The following is a 12,577-nucleotide window of genomic DNA, read 5'->3' as shown; positions in this document are numbered from 1 at the left end:
GTCACAGCAACATCATACTATGGCATAACTTAACTTGTAAGTAGTCCTTTTGCTCTGCTTCTCCCTCAGAACAACATCTCCCTTAAGTATGAGAAGATGTGAGGTATTACTCCTATTTGATCCACTGACTCCTAAAGCTCTCTCTTCAGAAATAAGAATTTGCTCACAAACTAGTTCATTTACTTTATCTTTCTTATTAAAGGAATTTCATATACATGAAAAACTGAATCTTTCATATTATCATCCTCTGTTATATCTTTGAGTTTAAAATAATCTATAAATCATTTGCTCAAGTAGTACATTGGAAGCTAAAATACACACAATTTCTAAATATACACAATTTTTAACATGCTCATATTGACAGGAACTTTATGTTATATTAAAGTAAGTTACTCACAATGATAATCTTTAGGAAATTAGTTAGACATTGTCCAAATTATATATGTAAAAATTTTCAAATATAAGTCATTAAGTGAGATACACTTACTGTATTGGTGGTGATAATGATGTTGATGGTGATAATGACAACAATGACAAAGACAACAGTGATGATGACAGTGATGATGGCATCTAAGTGAGAGCACCCTACATGATAGTTGTGACTTTAGTTCAGTTTTTCAAGTAGCAGAGTTACTGTGATAGGAAAACACTACCATTGTTCCTTATGCTTTATAATTCAAGCATCATTCCCAGCATCAGGGCTTAGCCTAGAGGAATACCTTCACCTAGTACTTCATCAAAAACAATCTAAAACTCATGTATTTCTGATGATTTATGTCCTATTTTTTCCTTTACTGCATTCTAAAAATTATGACAAAAGTGACACGGATATACCCTCTGTACAATAAACAGTCAGTACATAATCTTTATTTCACATTTTAATAGCCTCATTAGCAAGCAAAATTCTCCCACCTGCTTATTTACAGTTCCAGCTACCATTATTAAATCTGGGTTATTTTATTACAATAGTCAAAGTAGCACTACATATACCTAAAAATATTCAAACATTAAAATAAATATGTATTATGCTTTAATAAATTTACCCTTCTGGGTGTATCTATGTCTAATTTTGTTCTGACAAGGAACTCAAAAAATTTATAATGTAACAAAATATATGCCCTAACACACATCTGTATACATGCATAGTTACACACACACACACACACACACACACACACACACACACAAATTCACACACAATCTTAATGTATGGTTGTGATTATGATCTTTGGTAGCAATATAATTATTGATTTAGGGATAACTATCCTATATTTTTAATATCTGTACCAAAAGACATTGAAAATTCACTAATTTCTGCCATTTTGTAATGTTTATTAGAAATAATTAAATTGGAGTTTAGAAAGAAAAGAGGTGTTAGGAGCTACCAAACACTTAAAATTTATGGTTTTAAATTAACATTAGTACTAAGAATATTGATCTCCCTTTCCTGCTTAAGTCTTACTTTTTTCAATTAGTATTTTTAAAATTTTAAGTTGGATTTCTTACTATAATAATACTTATTCTCCTTTTTTATGGCAAGAGCTCTAAGACGTCTATGAGAGTATGTTATTCCAGATTATTTTTTTTTCTTTTATGAGAGGGTTGGACCAGATAGTCTTTGGAGATTATGGTGAAGCAGGAGGAATAGAATGGATGGGTGTTGTTTTTAGAGCTAGACTAATCTGGGATTGAACACTGTTCTTCTACTCATTAGCCAGGAAATCTTACACCCATCATTCCACCTTAGTTTAATTTTATATTCATTAATTTGTTTTCTTTTTTCTGTTTCTTAAACATTTAATTATTGTGAAACATAACACACATATAGAAAATAATAAAACTAAATTCACAGTGAAAGAAATAATTTGAACAAAAACATTCATGTAACAACATTGGTCAAGAAGTAGGATACTGGCAGCAATCCACACATTGCCCATACATTATTTTCTGTTTTTACTGTTTTCCCTTCCCATCCTCCCCCCTACTATCCCAAATTGTTATGGCAATCACTAATTTGTTTTACTTTAGAGTTTGGCCACCCACAGAATGAATTTTACACAGTAAAGTTTTACCTATTTTAAATGTTCTATAACCAAGATTGCACTGAAAATTTTCTCTAGTATCTTTTCATTTTCTCTCAATTTTTGGTGTGCATTACTTAACCATGTAACTCTAATTTTTTCATTTTCTTTGTTTATATAATATCCAATTCTAACCATATTGCTCTACTTTGTTGATTTTCATTTCTGTATTCTATGTCATAAATAAACCATAATCTATTTATACATTTTATCACTAATGGACATTTGGGTGATTTCTCATTTTAGGTATTAAAACAATATTGATATACACATCCTCATATATGTCTCCTGATGCACATATACCAAAGATTCTCTAGGACATATAAATAGGAGTACATTACTGGGTCTTTGGATATGCATTGCCACCTCATTAAAATAAAGCCAAAATGTTGGCGAAAGTAGTTTTATCATTACTTCATATCCTTTCCAAAATTAGTATCATGAGATTACTCAATTTATATTATATTTAACATTTTACAATTCTTTTCCATACTCTAGTTTGGAATTTATCTTCAGTTCTAAGGAATTACCTTATTCTTTCCCTTTCCGTTGTCCAGTGACTGTTATTTCATATACACTTATTCAATCGCATTATATATTACATACACATTTATTCATATTCCATTATATGTTTTTTTTTGTTTTTTTTTGTTTTTTTTTGTTTTTTTTTGTTCTTTTATTTTTATTTTTATTTTTTTTAATCATCATTTTATTGAGATATATTCACATACCACACAGTCATACAAAACAAATTGTACTTTCGATTGTTTACAGTACCATTACATAGTTGTACATTCATCACCTATATCAATCCCTGACACCTTCATTAGCACACACACAAAAATAACAAGAATAATAATTAGAGTGAAAAAGAGCAATTGAAGTAAAAAAGAACACTGGGTACCTTTGTCTGTTTCCTTCCTTCCCCTACTTTTCTACACATCCATCCATAAACTAGACAAAGTGGAGTTTGGTCCTTATGGCATTCCCAATCCCATTGTCACCCCTCATAAGCTACATTTTTATACAACTGTCTTCGAGATTCATGGGTTCTGGGTTGTAGTTTAATAGTTTCAGGTATCCACCACCAGCTACCCCAATTCTTTAGAACCTAAAAAAGGTTGTCTAAAGTGTGCGTAAGAGTGCCCACCAGAGTGATCTCTCGGCTCGTTTTGGAATCTCTCTGCCACTGAAGCTTATTTCATTTCCTTTCACATCCCCCTTTTGGTCAAGAAGATGTTCTCCATCCCACGATGCCGGGTCTACATTCCTCTCCGGGAGTCATATTCCACGTTGCCAGGGAGATTCACTCCCCTGGGTGCCTGGTCCCACGTAGGGGGGAGGGCAGTGATTTCACCTTTCAAGTTGGCTTAGCCAGAGAGAGAGGGCCACATCTGAGCAACAAAGAGGCATTCAGGAGGAGACTCTTAGGCACAAATATAGGGAGGCCTAGCCTCTCCTTTGCAGCAACCATCTTCCCAAGGGTAAAACTTATGGTAGAGGGCTCCACCCATCAAACCACCAGTCCCCTATGTCTGTGGTCATGTTAGCAACCATGGAGGTGGGGTAGGCGAATATCCCTGCATTCTCCACAGGCTCCTCAAGGGGGCACTACATCTTTTTTTTTTTTCCTTGTTTGTCTTTTTTCTTTCTTTTTTTTTTTTTTAACTTTCCCTTCTTTTTTAAATCAACTGTATGAAAAAAAAAGTTAAAAAGAAAGCAAACATACAATAAAAGAACATTTCAAAGAGACCATAACAAGGGAGTAAGAAAAAGACAACTAACCTAAGATAACTGCTTAACTTCCAACATGTTCCTACTTTACCCCAAGAAAGTTACATAATATAGCAACATTTCAGTGAACTTGTTCCTACTACATCCATCAGAAATTAACAGACCATAGTCATTTCTGGGCATCCCCAGAACGTTAAATAGCTTATCTGTTCTTCTTGGATTATTGTTCCCCCTTCCTTAATTGCTCTCTACTGCTAGTTCCCCTACATTCTACATTATAAACCATTTGTTTTACATTTTTCAAAGTTCACATTAGTGGTAGCATATAATATTTCTCTTTTTGTGCCTGGCTTATTTCGCTCAGCATTATGTCTTCAAGGTTCATCCATGTTGTCATATGTTTCACGAGATCGTTCCTTCTTACTGCCGCATAGTATTCCATCGTGTGTATATACCACATTTTATTTATCCACTCATCTGTTGAAGGACATTTGGGTTGTTTCCATCTCTTGGCAATTGTGAATAATGCTGCTATGAACATTGGCATGCAGATATCTGTTCGTGTCACTGCTTTCCGATCTTCCGGGTATATACCGAGAAGTGCAATCGCTGGATTGAATGGTAGCTCTATATCTAGTTTTCTAAGGAACTGCCAGACTGACTTCCAGAGTGGCTGAACCATTATACAGTCCCACCAGCAATGAATAAGTGTTCCAATTTCTCCACATCCCCTCCAGCATTTGTAGTTTCCTGTTTGTTTAATGGCAGCCATTCTAACCGGTGTTAGATGGTATCTCATTGTGGTCTTAATTTGCATCTCTCTAATAGCTAGTGAAGCTGAACATTTTTTCATGTGTTTCTTGGCCATTTGTATTTCCTCTTCAGAGAACTGTCTTTTCATATCTTTTGCCCATTTTATAATTGGGCTGTCTGTACTATTGTCATTGAGTTGTAGGATTTCTTTGTATATGCAAGATATCAGTCTTTTGTCAGATACATGGTTTCCAAAAATTTTTTCCCATTGAGTTGGCTGCCTCTTTACCTTTTTGAGAAATTCCTTTGAGGTGCAGAAACTTCTAAGCTTGAGGAGTTCCCATTTATCTATTTTCTCTTTTGTTGCTTGTGCTTTGGGTGTAAAGTCTAGGAAGTGGCCGCCTAATACAAGGTCTTGAAGATGTTTTCCTACATTATCTTCTAGGAGTTTTATGGTACTTTCTTTTATATTGAGATCTTTGGTCCATTTTGAGTTAATTTTTGTGTAGGGGGTGAGGTAGGGGTCCTCTTTCATTCTTTTGGATATGGATATCCAACTCTCCCAGCCCCATTTGTTGAAAAGACCATTATGGCTCAGTTTGGTGACTTTGGGGGCCTTATCAAAGATCAGTCGGCCATAGATCTGAGGGTCTATCTCTGAATTCTCAATTCGATTCCATTGATCTATATGTCTATCTTTGTGCCAGTACCATGCTGTTTTGGCAACTGTGGCTTTATAATAAGATTCAAAGTCAGGGAATGTAAGTCCTCCCACTTCGTTTTCCTTTTTTAGAGTGTCTTTAGCAATTCGAGGCATCTTCCCTTTCCAAATAAATTTGATAACTAGCTTTTCCAAGTCTGCAAAGTAGGTTGTTGGAATTTTGATTGGGATTGCATTGAATCTGTAGATGAGTTTGGGTAGAATTGACATCTTAATGACATTTAGCCTTCCTATCCATGAACATGGAATATTTTTCCATCTTTTAAGGTCCCCTTCTATTTCTTTTAGTAGAGTGATGTAGTTTTCTTTGTATAGGTCTTTTACATCTTTGGTTAAGTTTATTCCTAGGTACTTGATTTTTTTAGTTGCTATTGAAAATGGTATCATTTTCTTGAGTGTCACTTCCGTTTGTTCATTTCTAGCATATAGAAACATTACTGACTTATGTGCATTAATCTTGTATCCCGCTACTTTGCTAAATTTGTTTATTAGCTCTAGTAGGTGTATCGTTGATTTCTCAGGGTTTTCTAGATATAAGATCATATCATCTGCAAACAATGACAGTTTTACTTCTTCTTTTCCAATTTGGATGCCTTTTATTTCTTTGTCTTGCCGGATTGCCCTGGCTAGCACTTCCAGCACAATGTTGAATAACAGTGGTGACAGCGGGCATCCTTGTCTTGTTCCTGATCTTAGAGGGAAGGCTTTCAGTCTCTCACCATTGAGTACTATGCTGGCTGTGGGTTTTTCATATATGCTCTTTATCATGTTGAGGAAGTTTCCTTCAATTCCTACCTTTTGAAGTGTTTTTATCAAAAAGGGATGTTGGATTTTGTCAAATGCTTTTTCAGCATCTATTGAGATGATCAATTGATTTTTCCCTTTCGAGTTTTTAATGTGTTGTAATACATTGATTGTTTTTCTTATGTTGAACCATCCTTGCATGCCTGGAATGAACCCCACTTGGTCATGGTGTATGATTTTTTTAATGTGTCTTTGGATTCGATTTGCAAGTATTTTGTTGAGGATTTTTGCATCTATATTCATTAGGGAGATTGGCCGGTAGTTTTCCTTTTTTGTAGCATCTTTGCCTGGTTTTGGTATTAGATTGATGTTAGCTTCATAAAATGAGTTAGGTAGTGTTCCATTTTTTTCAATGTTTTGAAAGAGTTTGAGTAAGATTGGTGTCAGTTCTTTCTGGAAAGTTTGGTAGAATTCCCCTGTGAAGCCATCTGGCCCTGGGCATTTATTTGTGGGAAGATTTTTGATGACTGATTGGATCTCTTTGCTTGTGATGGGTTGGTTGAGGTCTTCTATTTCTTCTCTGGTCAGTCTAGGTTGTTCATATGTTTCCAGGAAATTGTCCATTTATTCTACATTATCCAGTTTGTTGCCATACAGTTGTTCATAATATCCTCTTATAATTTTTTTAATTTCTTCAGGATCTGCAGTTATGTCACCTTTTTCATTCATTATTTTGTTTATATGGGTCTTCTCTCTTTTTGATTTTGTCAGTCTAGCTAGGGGCTTGTCAATCTTGTTGATCTCAAAGAACCAACTTTTGGTGATATTTATCCTCTCTATTGTTTTTTTGTTCTCTATGTCATTTATTTCTGCTTTAATCCTTGTTATTTCTTGTCTTGTACTTGGTTTAGGATTGGTTTGCTGTTCATTTTCTAGCTTCTTCAGTTGATCCATTAGTTCTTTGATTTTGGCTCTTTCTTCCTTTTTAATATATGCGTTTAGTGCTATAAATTTCCCCCTTAGCACTGCTTTTGCTGCATCCCATAGGTTTTGGTATGTTGTGTTCTCATTTTCATTCGTCTCTATATATTTAGCAATTTCTCTTGCTATTTCTTCTTTAACCCACTGATTGTTTAGGAGTGTGTTGTTTAACCTCCAGGTATTTGTGAATTTTCTAAGTCTCTGATGGTTATTGACTTCTAATTGTATTCCATTGTGGTCAGAGAATGTGCTTTGAATAATTTCAATCTTTTTAAATTTATTGAGGCTTGTTTTATGTCCCAGCATATGATCTATTCTGGAGAAAGTTCCGTGAGCACTAGAAAAGTATGTGTATCCTGGTGATTTGGGATGTAATGTCCTGTAGATGTCTGTTAAATCTAATTCATTTATCAGATTGTTTAGGTTTTCAATTTCCTTATTGGTCTTCTGTCTGGTTGATCTATCTATAGGAGAGAGTGATGTGTTGAAGTCTCCCACAATTATTGTGGAAACATCAATTGCTTCCTTTAGTTTTGCCAGTGTTTCTCTCATGTATTTTGTGGCACCTTGATTGGGTGCATAGACATTTACGATTGTTATTTCTTCTTGCTGAATTGCCCCTTTTATTAGTATGTAGTGGCCTTCTTTGTCTCTCAAAACATCCCTGCATTTGAAGTCTATTTTATCTGAGATTAATATTGCTACACCTGCTTTCTTTTGGCTGTAGCTTGCATGAAATATTTTTTTCCATCCTTTCACTTTTAGTTTCTTTGTGTCCCTGTGTCTAAGATGAGTCTCTTGTATGCAACATATTGATGGTTCATTTTTTTTGATCCATTCTGCGAATCTATATCTTTTAATTGGGGAGTTTAATCCATTTACATTCAACGTTAAAACCGTGAAGGCATTTCTTGAATCGGCCATCTTATCCTTTGGATTATGTTTGCCATATTTTTCCCTCTCTCTATTAATATCCTTTATTGTACCCATACCGAATCTCTTTAGTACTGAACCTTTCTCCAAGTCTCTCTGTCCTGTCTTTGTTTCTCTGTCTGTAGGGCTCCCTTTAGTATCTCCAGTAGGGCAGGTCTCTTGTTAGCAAATTCTCTCAGCATTTGTTTGTGAAAAATTTTAAGCTCTCCCTCAAATTTGAAGGAGAGCTTTGCTGGATAAAGTATTCTTGGCTGGAAATTCCTCTCACTCAGAATTTTAAATATATCGTGCCACTGCCTTCTTGCCTCCATGGTGGCTGCTGAGTAGTCACTACTTAGTCTTATGCTGTTTCCTTTGTATGTGGTGAATTGCTTTTCTCTTGCTGCTTTCAGAACTTGCTCCTTCTCTTCTATGTTTGACAGTGTGATCAGTATATGTCTCGGAGTGGGTTTTTTTGGATTTATTCTATTTGGAGTTCGCTGAGCATTTATGATTTGTGTATTTATGTTGTTTAGAAGATTTGGGAAGTTTTCCCCAACAATTTCTTTGAATACTCTTCCTAGACCTTTACCCTTTTCTTCCCCTTCTGGGACACCAATTAGTCTTATATTCGGACGTTTCATATTATCTATCATATCCCTGAGGTTCATTTCAATTTTTTCAATTTTTTCCCCATTCTTTCTTTTATGCTTTCATTTTCCATTCTGTCATCTTCCAGGTCACTGATTCGTTGTTCAACTTCCTCTAGTCTTGTACTATGAGTGTCCAGAATCTTTTTAATTTGGTCAACAGTTTCTTTAATTTCCATAAGATCATCCATTTTTTTATTTAGTCTTGCAATGTCTTCTTTATGCTCTTCTAGGGTCTTCTTGATTTCCTTCATATCCCGTACTATGGTCTCATTGTTCATCTTTAGTTCTTTGAGTAGCTGCTCTAGGTGCTGTGTCTCTTCTGGTCTTTTGATTTGGGTGCTTGGGCTTGGGTTATCCATATCGTCTGGTTTTTTCATATGCTTTATAATTTTCTGTTGTTTTTGGCCTCGTGGCATTTGCTGAACTTGATAGGGTTCTTTTAGGGTTTGTAGACCTATTGAAGTCCTTATCTCTAATTTATCAGATCTACAGCTTCGTGGAGTACACTTTCTCTAACTAACCAGCAGGTGGCGTCCACGAGCCACCTGTTCTCCACAAGCCAGTTGTCCCCTGCTTAGCCTTTTTGGTGAGTGGGGGAGTGAGTCTTGTGGGGCCCAATTGGTGTACCAAGCTTGCGTGTGTAGTTGGTGTTGCCTGCCCTGTATGTGGGGTGTGTTTCTGGGCAGTCGGGGAGGGGGGGTGGCCCTAACAATCAAATCTCCCTGATGATCCTAGAGTTTTAAAGCTGCTGCAATAGTCTAATCCTTCAGTTCAGTCCTGCCACATTTTGTCTCTGCCACTGACCCACAAGTCTTTGGTATTGGCGTATGGCTCCTGAGACTTGCAAGTGGGCCCCTCTTCCAGGCCGTGCACCCCGGGTCCTCTGTTGAGGGATGACTGTGCTATGTCACAGGTGAGTGCCGTCCCCCTAGGGCAGTTCTGGGCTGCTGGGCTGTGTAGGGAGGCTCCCAGTCTGCTCAAATGATGGCTGAATGGGGCTTTGTTAATTCACACTGCTCCACCTTCCCAGCTCTGGGACATTCAGCTGAGGTTGCAGGGAAGGCTAATGTCCACGCCCAGTTTTGTGGTGTGTGCCTGTTATTTGAAGCACTTCCGTCACACTGGGTTGTCTGGGGCAGCTCTGGGCTATGGGGCTGGCGATGGGCAGGAGTGTTTCCTGTTCACCAGGATGGTGGCTGTGAGCGGACACCCCCCTTTTCTTGGGAAGTTGTGTTGTTTAGTGAATTTTCTCAGCCACTGGATTATTGCCTTTTGTCTCAGAGCTCTCTTAGTTCTGCTCTTCACTTGACGTGCCCAAATTGCAATTCTTTGAAGCTTTCTGTATTGGGCTTCTTGGAGTAATTGTTTTAGAAAAAGAAAAAAGGATTTAAAAAAAAAAAAAAAAAAAAAAGGCCCTCCTCAGAGATCTAATGGGTTATTGAAATGCTAATAGACAAAGCAACCGGAGCCATTAAGGAAAGGTCCACAGGGCAGAGAGATCAGCTTTTCTTCGGGATTTGCATATGCGCCTCAAGGCCTGAGCTCCGCCCTTCCCCTTTCTGTGTTCACCAGAACTCCAAAAATCCTCTGCTTTTATTTTGGAGTTTTTCGTGTTGTTTTTTTTCTATGCCTGTCTCCTCTCTGCTGGGCTGGCTGCTCTCAGAGTCTCTGGTGTCTGGTCTCAGTCTATCTATGGTTGGAGTTTGAATCAGTAGAATGAGTTTCCGATAAGAGCAGCCACTGCAGTTCTCCCTTCTCCTTCCCGGAGCTGACAGCCCCTCCTCCCCCGGGACTGAGCCTGGCAGGGAGGGGCGCAGGTCCCCTGGCCACAAAAACTTACAGATTTCGCTGATCTCAGCAGTTCGACATTTTCATGAGTGTTGTATGAAGTATGCCCAAAAACAGATTGCTCTGTGGTGTCCAGTCCACACAGTTCCTGGCTTTTTACCTACTTTCCTGGAGGAGTAACTAAAACTTACAGCTCACCAGTCTGCCATCTTGCCCCGCCTCCCCATTATATGTTTTATAACTTTTCTTCTCCACTGTCTCAAATATTCTTTTGTAATCAGCAAGTGTTATTACAGAATAGATATTTCATTTAATCAAATATTATGTCAGATGACTATGAAAATATATGATTAGTTAACAGTATGTTGTAAGGGAAATTTTAGTGTTGTTTAACAATATTTAAAAGAACTCAGTGAAAGAAATGTTGGAACTGATAATTAACCCATAAGTTTCTTCAAATTCTATCTTTGAAGCTAAAGGTTTTACTTTTCCCAGAGAGAATTTAAGATGCCACAGTAGTCTCAAAGCAATCTGTCTCAGCTTGCTTTTCCCCAAAATAATAATAAATGAGTGGCCTGAGGGAAAGGTAGTTGATATCACCGTGAAAAACATAGTGGCCTGATATCCCTGTACCTTAAGAAAGATACAAGTTTCTAATAGAGTTGAAAAAAAATAAATAATGAAGAGGAGGAGGAAAGTTGTCACCACTGTCATGGCCCTTTTATGGGCCTCCGTGCTGGGGTCCCTAGAGTTCATGAGCTGCAAATTTTTAGAGTGTCTCACCAAGGACAGAAATAAAAGGAGCAAAGAGATTAGAGACAGAACAAGAAGGATAAAGTAAGTCAAACTAAGTAGAATAAGTCTTTTATGATAGAAAAATTTACTTACATCTAAATGCAAAGTCATGTTTCTTTCATGCACGTTAGATACTTATCCACAACTCACTACAAACATCCTGTATTAAAATGTTAATAGACAGTAAAAACAAAGACCCCTGAAAAAGCATAAGAATCACCGTGTTCATTCTCCACTTCAGCCAGATGAAAAAGAAGTGGGAGAAACTATCTTAAGGAAGTAGAAAATGCTTAGGCAGGTGGCAAACCAGGTAGTTAAGTGATTAGCTACTTCCCAGAGAATACTCAGAAGTGTTATTAGTGTTTTGGTGAAACAGAGATGAGGAGACAGCAACATTATAAATGAATCAGTTAGTGTCATCCATAGTTGAATCAATTAGTGTCATCCACAGTTGAATGATTCTGGCTATAGCCAAGCTAGTAAGGATAAAATCAGCTGATGAGAACTTCCAATTCTTGATCCATTCAATGAAGTTCACCAATCCAGTGAATCCATTTTCCAGCATTCCCAATAAGAATTCTCTTGTTGCCACTAACAGAAAGGAAATCTTTATTCTAAGTGACATTTCTGTAAAAGTATTTCTAATGTAGTACCTCACTGATAGCTTCATGGTCAAACAGTTGCAAATCCATTTCTGATGCTTTCTCTATATGTTTTCATTCCAGAAGATACTGCCAAAATTCTGCCATCTGAGATAGTTTCAGATATCTTCATGAAAGAATAGGTCACTCTATTTATATTGTAATTCCAATATTAAACCAAAGAGTTCTATTAAGAGATACAGGCTCACCAAGCTTCCTGAACACCCTTGTTACTACTTTCAGTCGGGTACTAGATAATTTCCAGAGTAAATGCTAAGGGAATCAATTTATCTTCAACACCAGCTACAATTTTCCATTTGTGGCAATGCCTACGAGGAAGAAGTCAGCATGTAAACAAGCAAATAGGAGAGAGATTGTTTTCCACTAATTTGTACTTTCATCTCCCCTGAGCCATATCATTTGAATATAAATATCTTTGATTTTGAATATAAATTGCTAGAAAAAGTTGCATAATTTAGTCATTCTTTCTTACCAATGTAATAAGATCCCTCTATATCAAGCATTTTATGATGAAACATGATTTATAGAAATTATTTAAGGAAAGTATTTATGGTGCAAGGACCACACCCAACTCCCAGAATAAATACATATAATTATAATGCAGTATTATAGGAGCTAAAACAGATGTTATGAACAAAATTCATTAGACATATAGACAAGCAAACTACAAATGCTACAATGGTGAGTTAATTCTGGCTATTTATGAATGTGATGGTGATTAGTTTAAAATTAAACTTTTTAGAATTCATGAAG

At 36.7% G+C, this 12,577-nt stretch overlaps 1 pseudogene; it reads right to left on the bottom strand.

The window, feature by feature from the left end:
- Positions 1-10,766: 10,766 nt before the first annotated feature.
- LOC119542896 lies at positions 10,767-12,178 on the bottom strand (annotated as a pseudogene).
- Between the last annotated feature and the right edge of the window lie 399 nt (positions 12,179-12,577).

This window comes from Choloepus didactylus, chromosome 8 (genome assembly GCF_015220235.1).
Source record: "Choloepus didactylus isolate mChoDid1 chromosome 8, mChoDid1.pri, whole genome shotgun sequence".
In the NCBI taxonomy this organism is placed as follows: domain Eukaryota; kingdom Metazoa; phylum Chordata; class Mammalia; order Pilosa; family Megalonychidae; genus Choloepus; species Choloepus didactylus.
The sequence above is the reverse complement of the archived record's forward strand: the minus strand, read 5'-3'. Positions and strand labels throughout refer to the sequence as shown.